This window comes from Siphateles boraxobius, unplaced genomic scaffold (assembly GCF_051911475.1).
Source record: "Siphateles boraxobius isolate OS27281-9 unplaced genomic scaffold, OSU_SipBor_1 6, whole genome shotgun sequence".
Lineage (NCBI taxonomy): Eukaryota > Metazoa > Chordata > Actinopteri > Cypriniformes > Leuciscidae > Siphateles > Siphateles boraxobius.
This window is the reverse complement of record NW_027509186.1, coordinates 13,704,113-13,716,910: the sequence shown is the minus strand read 5'-3', so window position 1 is coordinate 13,716,910 and position 12,798 is coordinate 13,704,113. Positions and strand designations below refer to the sequence as shown.

Here is a 12,798-nt window from a genome sequence, read left to right as displayed (position 1 = left end):
TGGTTCATGCAGAAGGTCAAACGTGCTGTGTAACACGATAATGAACCTCATTGGTTCATGCAGAAGCTCAAACGTGCTGTGTAACACGATAATGAACCTCATTGGTTCATGCAGAAGCTCAAACGTGCTGTGTAACACGATAATGAACCTCATTGGTTCATGCAGAAGGTCAAACGTGCTGCGTAACACGATAATGAACCTCATTGGTTCATGCAGAAGCTCAAACGTGCTGTGTAACACGATAATGAACCTCATTGGTTCATGCAGAAGGTCAAACGTGCTGTGTAACACGATAATGAACCTCATTGGTTCATGCAGAAGGTCAAACGTGCTGCGTAACACGATAATGAACCTCATTGGTTCATGCAGAAGCTCAAACGTGCTGTGTAACACGATAATGAACCTCATTGGTTCTTGAGGAAGCTCAAAAGTGCTGCGTAACACGAGAATGAACCTCATTGGTTCATGCAGAAGCTGAAACGTGCAGCGTAACATGATAATGAACCTCATTGGTTCTTGAGGAAGCTCAAATGTTCTGCATAACACGAGAATAAACCTCTTTGGTTCTTGAGGAAGATCAAACGTGCTGCGTAACACGATAATGAACCTCATTGGTTCTTGAGGAAGCTCAAAAGTGCTGCGTAACACGAGAATGAACCTCATTGGTTCATGCAGAAGCTGAAACGTGCAGCGTAACATGATAATGAACCTCATTGGTTCTTGAGGAAGCTCAAATGTTCTGCATAACACGAGAATAAACCTCTTTGGTTCTTGAGGAAGATCAAACGTGCTGCGTAACACGATAATGAACCTCATTGGTTCTTGAGGAAGCTCAAATGTTCTGCATAACACGAGAATGAACCTCACTGGTTCATGCAGAAGCTCAAATGTGCTGCGTAACACGATAATGAACCTCATTGGTTCATGCAGAAGCTCAAGCTTGCTGTGTAACACGAGAATGAACCTCAATGGATCTTGCCGTATCTCAAACGTTCTGCGTAACATGAGAATGAACCTCATTGGTTCATGCAGAAGCTCAAACGTGCTGCGTAACACGATAATGAACCTCATTGGTTCATGCAGAAGCTCAAACGTGCTGCGTAACACGATAATGAACCTCATTGGTTCATGCAGAAGCTCAAACGTGCTATGTAACACGAGAATGAACCTCATTGGTTCTTGAGTAAGATCAAACGTGCTGCGTAACACACAAGAATGAACCTCATTGGTTCTTGAGGAAGCTCAAACGTGCTGCGTAACACGAGAATTAACCTAATTGGTTCATGCAGAAGCTCAAGCTTGCTGTGTAACACGAGAATGAACCTCATTGGATCTTGCCGTATATCAAACGTGCTGCGTAACACGAGAATAAACCTCATTGGTTCTTGAAGAAGCTCAAATGTTCTGTTTAACACGAGAATGAACCTCGTTGGTTCTTGAGGAAGCTCAAACTCATTGGTTGTCGCACATCAAGCGAACATGCTTGAGCTTCTGTTTACCATAATTGATGTGTTAGTTAATGAATGTTTCAGTGTTTATGACGAGAGTTTTAGCGAGAGTGCAGAACGCGGTAAGTGATGGCTTAGAGGGAGCGCTATTGACAATCTAAATAATAGTTTTGTTTTTCGTGCTTCTAGAGGACCAGTGGTTACGTTCACGCTGTAAATTATAAATAGTGATAAATGCATTTAAATGTGGGAGTGAATCCGCTAAATTTTAGTCCTGTGAGTCTTGAAACTGCGATGATTGACATAGTAACCATAGCAACATGTGAAAGTGATAACCATAGCGACATTTTGGCGTCTAATAATTTTATGATTTTTGTTACATTTACACTTTAGTCATAAGTTTACATACACCTTTCAGAATCTCCAAAATGTAATTTTTATTTATTTATTAATAAGAAGGATCATAAAAAAAAAAAAATTCTATTTAGTACTGCACTGAAAAAGCCGTTTCACATAACAGATGTTTAATAGCCTAGTCCACAAGACAGAATACAAGACAAATTACTATTGTGTGTCATTACCTGAATGATCCACAACTGTTTTTTGTTTTTTGTAATGGTTGTTCATGAGGAAAAATCCTCCAGCTCCTGCACATTCTTTGCTTTTCCAGCATCTTCTGCATATTTGACTCCTTACTAGCAGTGACTATGATTGTGAGATCCATCTTTTCGCAGTGGTGACAACTGAGGGACTCAAACACAACTATCACAAACCCTGCAAACATTTAGTGATGCTCAAGAAGTCCAATAAGGATGAAACTGGATGTAAATTGTTCTTATTTTGTTGAAAAATTATTTTAATTTAGTCCTTCCCTTCAGAGGCTAAAAAATATATTAGCATGTAAAACAAAATAAGAAAAATTTGAACATCACCATCATCTTGCTCAAAAGTTTAGCCCTGGCTCTTAATGCATCGTGTTGCATTCTTGAGCATTAACTTGCAAATTCTATAGGTAAACGTATGACTTTGACTATACATTGCAATCATTTTGTAAGGTTTAAAATATTAATTTAAGAGCTCAGTGTTGAGACCTTTCGGCAGAATTTGATTGACAGGCGATCTGACCAATCATAATGCAGATACCCGCCATTTTTGTCTGACAAACTAACCAAACCAGTTAGTAGATTAAAGTCAGTGGACTTGAACTTGAAAAATGGTGTGTATTGATTTCTTTTTGCAGTTCTGATTTTCATTCATGTTTAATTTGTGCTATAACTGGAAGAGATTATTATCATTGAGAATAATCGTGGTCATTGAGAATAAAAAGATAAAACATCCAGACACAATATGGTAATGGAAGCACAGGGAAATGTGCTTAATTGAGAAAAAATGTCACATAACGTAATTTGATCTATTGAATTTGAGGTGATGATGATCATAATAATAAGAGCAAGCAGACATATATCAGTCATTATTCAGTATTACATATTTAATTTGTTTTGGTCGTTGTGCAATACGTTACACATTGAATTCAAGCATAATAGTGTTATTATTTGTTTTGTTTACATTTTATACCAGCAGATGGCGCACAGTAGCCACAAACCAAATTTAACCAATATTCAATCTGTACTGCACGAACAGTGGTTAATAAAACTCTCTCTTCACTGTCAATTATTGCCCCCACACAGCAAATATTTCACAGACGCTCTAAAGCACATGTTGCACCATTTTAGAAGAGAATGTGTGAATACACACACATACCTAAGACTTTTAGAATGAAGAAAGATCAAAGGGATGAGAAAATGAGAGGGTTTTTTGCTCACTCTCTGACAACTGCAGATTATAGGTAGTCCTAATCAATTACATCCTGCACATACAGCAGATATACACAAAAATACTAATTTTCATGCAGATAAAAAGCCTAAAATGATTTGACATGAGTAAATGGTCGTATATGTTGAAATCTAAAGCTATTAGAAGATTTATATAAATTATAATCAATAATTCATGTTGACACTGGTCTGATGAATAGGCCTACTGCACAGTAAATGTGCATGATTTCATTTCTGGCCACAATAAATGAATTTGAACACATCAAAAGAAAGAACAGAAACTTATCGCATCTTTCCTGTGTTTAATCTTCTTTTGTGAATTCTGTAATGTTAACAGTCTGATTAGGGTTGTGAAACTTAGTCCACTGTACAGGTTAGATATGAGGCTTATCAAACTCATTTCCTCATCACATTCCTCAATAAACACCTCTGTATGTGTGTGAATGTTAAATAAATCCAGAGGACAAATTATTGCTCAGTGGCTCTTTCAAAGTTCAAATGGAGATTTTGGTGGTTTTATGTTCTAACTTTATCTCAGATGTTTCTGCTAAAATTCCTCAGGAAAAATAAAAGCTACAAATAAGACAATTGTTGACAAGCAGAATGAATATGGAAATAAATGTGGATACCAGCTCAGATCATTTTGCCTCGGAAGATTTCATGAGAAGTGTTTGTGTTAATATTGAAGGTTATGTTTTTTTGGAATCTCTTTTGATTGAAAACTTTAATATTTTGGTGAATCTGAGCACACTTTGAGATGTCTTTTCTCCGGTCTCCATTTGCTCTTCATTTAATTGCATTGGTGTCTTGGAGGAACAGTTGAGATCTCATTTGGGATTTTTCTTCCCTTTGGCCAGGCACAGGGTCCAATGTTAAACAATATTTGTTTTGTTTGCACTATACTGTACGTGCAATAGCATGACAATACATTTCAGTGATGTGATAACATTGCAGACGATTATTGGACTAACATGAGGATGTTAATAAAACAATGTTTGAGTAGCATTTGCCTGTTTAGATTTAGTGTGTGGACATGCTTGACAAGAACAATTACAAATTCCTAAAGCCAGTGAAAATGCAAAAGTAGTCAGTTGACTTGTCCAAATAACGAAACACACACACACACACACACACACACACACACACACACACACACACACACACACACACACACACACACACACACACACACACACACACACACACACACACACACACACACACACAGAGGCAGGTTTTGTTTTAGCGTCGTTCTACTGTTACTGTGAAACCAGGTCACAACACAGAAGGAACACTGTCCGACCGAGAGCGAGACAGACTGAGACGAAGGGAAAGAGAATAAGAGAATGTGAGAAAAACAATGAATGGAAAAATAAATAGCTGAAAAATGTCGATGAGCCAAAGAGAGAATGGAAAGAGAGATCAGAGACATCAACCAGTAGATAACTTAATGTAAACAAGATAGTCTGAGAAAAAATGTGAGCACTGCTTGTAAAACTCAATGCTATGGGTGTTGCTATGGGGTTGATATTTTAAGTGCTTTGCTACGAGGTTGCTAAGGTGCTCTGGATGATTGATAGGGTGTTCTAGATGGTTACTTATTGAGGTCAAAAGAGCCTCTTATATTCAGTCTTCAGAGTGGTCTAACCAACACAGGCAGTAAGCAGTATAGTTTCTACAAACTATAAGTAACTCTGCAAGTACATGTCAACTTATCCTGAACCCACCCTGCCCAAACATACTTATCCTCTAATGAGAGTTTGTTGATATGTAGTTAGAAACATAGACTACTTCTTAGCTTACTAGGTTACACTTTATTTTGATAATCCATTCTAGACATTCTGCTACCTAAGTAACTTTGCAACCTAATGTCAACTAACTCTCTTGAATTTCTATGTACTTCTATGTTCAATCTATTTTTTTATGTAACTAGCAAAAAAAAAAAGTTATTATCATTTTTTAAATAATTGACTAGATGACTAACTTGTAAGTTAGTCTAAGCAGCTTATGCAACTGACCGCATGATTTCTAAGTCTCAGGTCTGTCCTTCAATGTAAATCTATGGCAATTTTAGTTTGTTTTGTTGACCGCCTCAGCTAAAGATAGCAGACCTTGCCTCAACAAGCTGCTCACAAACAATAAACCCTAAATATAAGCAGTACTAAAACCACATTTTTACTATCTCAAATAAATGAAAGACCATATGTCATTAATTTGCAGTAGAGAAACACAGTAGCTGCTTGATCATTTGCATATATGGGATTTTCTAACCCAATTTGAGACCCGGTTGCATTGAAATATTTAAAGTTTTGCACCAGACCAGATGTGATGTATTCTAATCAAATAAAAACTATGAGCAAAAAGTGAGAATTAGGCCTACCTATAGTTTTGTATTATACATTACATTATTTCTGTGAATTGGGTGGTAATAATTATATGCAAAATTACAATTATTTTAGAATTGTTAAAAAATGTGTTACATTGATTAGCCCTAAAAACATACTATGTTTTTCTTTCAGATGTATTGCCAGCCATTTGTTTTGTGTGGATATATTCATACGTTCATCATTCATTGATTTTAACAGATTGAATAAGCAGAAGGTAACGTTTGCTTCATGACAAGATTGAAAGTTCAGTGCGACAGCAACTAGTGGGAAAAATGTGACAATCATATTCGCTTGTCAGAGACAGTGGACAGACAGCTTCAAAGTGATATTCGCCTTAGCAAACCTCAAATAAATACTTTTCTGTAATATCTCACTGAATGCTGTTTTTTCTGTCTTTTCCCTCTAGAAGTTTTGGTGTTCGCTTTCCTATCCACATTGAACAGAGGAGTCGCTTCACCCTGTCTGAAAATGTCTCTGGTTGTGTCAACAGTCATGTGCAACATTTTTTACCAAATTGTACCTGAATGCAGAATTGTTCAGGGTGGTCAGTTGTTTTTGAGTTCATTTTATTAGAAACAGTAATAAATGTCAAGTGTGGCAGTCTGTTTCCTGTTCACAAGACAAATTCAGATGCGACTGCTCACTAGAATCTTTAAAAAGTGAACATTTGCATACAGGTTTTGTTTCGAGGAGCAGAATGACTCGCATGTTTATGATGTAGAGTCTCTGGCATTGTTTGAGTTGAATGGGCTTCGTCTGCCTCCGCAGAAGTCTGATCTCTAAAGTGGGTTCTTTAAATAGGCATCCAGACGTTATGAGATTCCCAAGAGGGACGGAACGGGAACCTCCTTAGTGACCGCTGACACTTTTTCTAATGATGACTTGACTCGCATGATGGAAAGAGGGAGATAGAGAAGGTGAGAGAAAAAAGGAGGGGTTGGGTATTTATTCCTCTGTTGGGGTTATGAGGTTTATTGGTCTGAAATGACTAATTCTAAGTGTGCAGAGCTGCACCAAATGTTCTGCATGTACACAGAAATCAAGAAGATGTGGAAAAGGACACATTTTCCTTCAAGCAATTCACTCCTCGGAAATCATTGCGACTTTGTGTGTGTGTGTGTGTGTGTGTTTGCTGAGGCCCAGACAGTGCTGGCATTGTTTGAGCATTCAATAAAAGGAGTGAATCACCAAGAAAGCATAACAGACCAAATACATAACACACACACACACACACACACACACACACACACACACACACACACACACACACACACACACACACACACACACACACACACACACACACACACACACACACACACACACACGCACGCACACACGCACGCACGCACGCACACGCGGTGTGAAGTCTCTGACTTCATTGCAAATAAAAAGTGAGTCTGATGCCTGTTTCCTTTCACATCCCCACTGCGTGTGTGTGTGTGAGCGAAAGAGTTTTTAAGGATAGTTCAACTGTTTTCTGCTTGACTAGGTCTGACTAGTCATTCTGTCATCTACCACATGACAGAAGAACACAGAACACTGCCTCTTTCTGTTAGTTACAGAGAAAACGGTTGCGTCACTAACTCGTGGTTTTGACCCAACAATTAGTAGACCCATTGCTTCCCACAAGAAATATTCCTCAGGGGTTGCTCTTTCATATCTGATGTATGCATTAAATATGTTTCAATTAGATATCATCTTTGTCTGAGTTTCTTTTTCTTCTTCTAAGATTCCTTAGGCTGAATAAAAATATAAACAAATGAGACTGAAATGAATGTGGCTATAGTATGGCTGAAATATTTTGTCTGGAAGAATTGTACGAGAATTGTTTGAGCTTGTATTGAGATCTTTGACATGTATAGAGTCTAGGGCAGGGTTTCTCAACTGGTGTGTCGCAAGACAGTTCTGACTGGCTTGGAATTATAAATGTTTTCCTGATGCGAGACTTTTGTTGTGAAAGACGAGCGTGAAAGCTGTCAGACACAGTTTAAGTAAAGAGTGCCTGAGAAAAACGTGTTGTCCCGATTCAGTATCTGCGGGCAGATGAGATGTTGTCAGGCTATATGTCAGTGTCATTGTTCTAGCGTTACGTAGCTTCTAAAAGTCTCTCACCTCAGAAAACCAACTTTCCTGTCCTGTCAGCCGTTATACTGTATAGGCCCCTATTCTTCACTATATATAAAGCACAAAACAAAGTTAGGTTGTCAATTAGTAAGGCATGGAATACAATTAAATTACCAATAAATCACGTAACTGGTATGTCGTGTGTTTTTTTTTGGAAGGATTTGCTTGCAGGTATGATACGCATTGCTTCATTGTATTCATCGGGAGCAGTTTCCATGTTTCACTGACAGTTCCTAGTATTGAGTAGTTAACTGTTGTTTCCGTAACCCAAAAATGCCACTTTATTTTAACTTTGTTTCATTTTGTTGATAATAACCATAATGGTGATGTGCATCATCACCAATATTTATTCAGATCAGATCAGGAAACATGCTGTATGTTAATCATGTAAAAAAACGCGTAGCTAAACAGCTCATATGTTCACCACGTCTGGTCTTCATCCTAAACTCATGCAACAGTCAATATTAAACCGGATAACGGACTTTGCAGGGGACATGTCTCATCTTTTAGAGAAGTGCCAGCAGAATTTAGACATGTAGGCATTTTTCAAACCGGAGGTGAACCAATAGGATATATGAATACGGGTTTATGGTATCAAAAGATACAATAGACAAAAAGTTTATTCATAAATGGATTAATACAAGAATAATATGTTTGAAAGGATTAATCATAAAAGAATAATCATATTCATAACATTTTTATTTTTCTTATACACCATATTTATATTTTTAAATGAATGTGATAGCTCATACCAACTTTATTGTATGAACAAAAACTAGTTTAGGACTGCTATTTAATAGCCTAACCTTTATTAGCCTAACCCTAACCTACAGTTTATTCATCAGTAGTCATATTCTTACAATATACACTACCAGTAATTTTGAATCAATAAGATTTTTAATGTTTTATAAGAAGTCTCTTCTGCTCACCAAAAACAAAACAAACAAACAAACAAAAAAACAGTAATATTGTTAAATATTATGACAATTTAAAATAACTGTCTATTTTAATATATTTTTAAAATGTAATGTGATCAAAGCTGAATTTTCAGCATCATTACTCCAGTCTTCAGTGTCACATCCTTCAGAAATCATTCTAATATGAGGATTTGATGCTCAAAAAACATTCATTATTTTTATCAATGTTGAAAACAGTTGTGTACAATTGTTTCAGGATTCTTTGATGAATAGAAAGTTCAAAAGAACAGCATTGATTTGAAATAGAATATTTTGTAACATTATAAATGTATTTACTGTCACTTTGAATCACTTTAATTCATCCTTGATGAAGAAAAGTATTTATTTATTTCATTTCTTTCCCCAAAAAAATGTAATAAAAATTCTGACCCCAAATATATTGAATGGTAGTGTTTAATGTTACAAAAGCTTTCGATTTCAGATAAATGCTGTTCTTTTGAAATTTCTATTCATCAAAGAATCCTGAAATAAAAATGTAAATAACTGTTTTCAACAATGATAATAATGAGAAATGCTGCATCAAATCATCATGATTTCTGAAGGATCATGTGACACTGAAGACTGGAGTAATGATGCTGAAAATTCAGCTTTGATCACAGGAATAAATTACACTTTACTATATATTCACATATAAAACAATACTACTTTTTTTGTATTTTGAATCAAATAAATGTAGCCTTGGTGAGCAGAAGACACTTCTTTTAAAAATCTTTTGACTGGTAGTGTGTAAAGTAGTGTGGGACAGTGCTTGTGTGTGTCAACAATAAAAAATAAATACATTTTATTTGATCTTTGTTCTATTTTTGTAAAACAAATTTATTATAATATATATGGTAATAATAAATATTTATCTTATCAAAATAAGAAGTATGAATGAATATATATATATATATATATATATATATATATATATATATACAAAAAAATCATATTACAGAAACATCTGATATATTAAAAATATCTTATTTGTTATTTATCCATGCTTTGGGCTTAATTTTTCAGCATTATGTAAATTATATAATTCAATTGATTAAACTTCTATGTATTACACTTGGTAAAAGTCTGTTATTATTAGAGAAATGTATTATTCCATATTTGGTAGATTTCTGCACTCTGCTTCATTCGTCACTATTTCTTTCCACTAATGCTGTGCTCTATCATCACTAAATTTGAACATGTGTATTGTTTTATGTCTGCCTCATTATAGGCCTTGAATAGGTCTGTTGTATTCAGTTGCTTGTGGTTACTAGTGAGAGATTTTGAGCATGTGAGCATGTACAGTATGTGCACATGTTTGTGCAGAGAGAGATAGAGAGATAAGAGAGGAGGGGAAAGAAAGGGAGCTGTTAGCTGTATAGAGAAAGAAAGAAAAACTGTTTGAGTTTGTTTAGGAATGTGAACCAAAAAACGGAGAGCTAGACATTCCTGAGCTGGAGCAGTGGCGGTTTGTCAACAGAGAGCATCTGGTACTGATGGAGAGCATACTGATGTAATCCAACACTTGGGCTTATGGGTAATGTAGTCCCTATTGAGATTTATTTTTGGCTGTGAAGAGAAAATGAGTAAGACTCAAAAAGGAAGTCATAGAATAGTTTCCAAAGGGGTTGAAGTGGGAATGGTGTTAACGTGCCAACTATGCTCTTTTTGTTTTAGTTGGGCCGAAAAAATGTTCCTCATCAGACTGCTGTTACAGAACTGATCTCTCAGATTTTGAGAGGCTATTTTCACTTCATGTGTCTTAATCATCTGAATTGCTTTACCCATTTTTGGCATGCACATAAAAGTGCCTCCTAACATGAATAAAAGTATGCTTATTCCAACTATTCCCAAGGTATGTTTAACTATAACAGAGTCCAGTATAGTGATGATGCTAATGCAGTTTGGGATACGGGAAGTTTACGCATGTTGCCTGAAAACCTTGTTTCGTCTTTTAATGCATCTCAAGTGTTGTTTATTTCTGTTTATCTCATTCTTTCCCTGTTTTTATAAGAAAATCAAGAGTTAAAATTTTCTTGTCCCTCTTTTGCCTCTCTTTCTATTATTCATGTTATTTTGTATTGTGTCAGTGGCCATGCATGTTTTAGTGCAAAAGAGAGTGATTGAGGAATCCAGATCTGGTTTCTGAGACTTCTTTTTTTTTTTTCCTGTATAAAACTTTAAAGAGCTTGTTGTATTATTTACTACTTCAACCACAGGACACACATGCACATGCTTCCATTGAACCACTGAGAGCCTGCTTCTACTTCTGCCTGTGTGTGTGTGTGTGTGTGTGTGTGTGAGTGAGTGTGTTTTGGTTCACTGAATGTTATAGGTGACGTTTGACTTTAATGGCTGTAGTGGGAGAGTGTGTGGTGATTTAACAGGACATGGGGGAGTATTTGGCTGAGCTCAGTCTGCTGGATATCATTATGAACTTCTGGCAAGTAGTTATGATGTTAAATCACATACGACAGTGAAAGACGGTCTTTTGAAATCCACCAGGATATTCACATGTTCACGGCATGCGCACACAGACTGGTGTCTGCTGTCATTAGTTCCACGGTAGCAAATCTGCGTCTAGTGAAACTTCACATTCCACATTCACAAATAGAATAATTTACCTTTCAGGGTAATTCTTGGATATACTGTTTATTACAGCAATAAACATCTTACTTAAAGAGGTGAAAGTGTAAGTCAATTAGAGAAAAAGGGAAGGAGGGAGTGGGAAATGTCTGGCTCTTATTTGAGCGTCACTGTTGGATCAGCAAACACTCGGGCCCAGCTGTACTCCACATCATTGTGTTAAAACACACACACACACACACACTGGATAAAGAGTCCTGCTTGCTTTAGTTTAAGAGTTTAATATGTTAAACTGTAAATTTTATACACTCATGTAAAAGGCAAGCCACATTTTCACACTTCAACACCATTTACTTACAATGCAAATAACAAACAAAACCATGTTGATAATTCCACCTGCTTATTCAACCAGGTACGTATTTTACGAGATGGCTAATTCGTACAAATTCATACGACCTCACTTGTACGATTTTTGCTAAATCGTACATATTTTTCGAGTTGCCCAATTCGTACTCACTCATACGAATTGGTCGTGAGATAGCGTTGGCTTATTAGTGCACTCTTATTTTCATCAATTCTGTTTACAGTGTGCATTGTCTTGTTATGCTATGTTGTCTTCTTATTTGATATATTTATTTAATATTTGTGACTTTGCACTATTTCATTATATCCGAGTTTGCTTTGTTATGATCTTAATCAACCGGCTGCAACGGGCACAACATTTTTGTGGGTTTTGTGTGTATCTGGGTATAAACTGAAGAACAGAGCAGCATATTTTTTGTAGGCATGGCCCTCTGTCTCGCTCTCTCATTTTTTAATGTGGTAGAATAATTGAATTATTGAATGCCCTCTGTCTCATTCTCAGCTATTTATAGAGAGATGCTCAAGGCACAATTTTGTATCCAATACTTTACTAATGGTAATCTAACATGTAGTGTCATAATTGCTGCCGTTCTCCACATCTTAAACTGCTGTGATTGTCCTTCATATTCATGATTCTGTTTTCACACTGGTTTAATATTGCATTTACTGCACTGCAAATCACTGCAATGTGTATACTGGTATACTAGCAGCACACTGCTTCACACACACACACTGAAATACGATTCAGTATCAGAACTAATATGGCAAGACAAATATAAAAAACAAAGGTGGATGTTTTTTGTTCTAAAAGTCCTGAAGTTTAGTTCACAGATATCAGAAAAAACGCTGTATGGTGACAGTGAACGGTATGTGTTTGTGCCAGTGCTTTTTTTTTTGCACAGATGAACAGTGCTAAGGAATTCTGCGTGGGCGTCGTATGGTTTTCTGTCTGTCATGAATCCCGTTGGAGCCGTTGCTGTGGCAGCAGAGCTTTCCCAGGCGATTTGGCAGGCATCTCTGAGCCCGCCCGATCGATTGGTGGAAAACTGTCAGCCTGTAGGCTTTTACTGATGACGTCATCGTTATTGATCCGTCTGTGGGC

General features: G+C 36.5%; 1 protein-coding gene across 2 annotated transcripts in view; it reads left to right on the top strand.

The window, feature by feature from the left end:
* gal3st2 (galactose-3-O-sulfotransferase 2) overlaps positions 1-12,798 on the top strand; it is a 67,730-nt gene that overhangs the window by 34,434 nt on the left and 20,498 nt on the right. The window contains exon 3 of one of the 2 annotated variants that reach the window (XM_077207802.1): positions 6,074-6,211. The exons of the other annotated variant lie outside the window; for it this stretch is intronic. The gene's annotated coding sequence lies outside the window, so the exon portion shown is untranslated. The remainder of the gene's footprint in view (positions 1-6,073; positions 6,212-12,798) is intronic. 2 annotated transcript variants of the gene reach the window in all.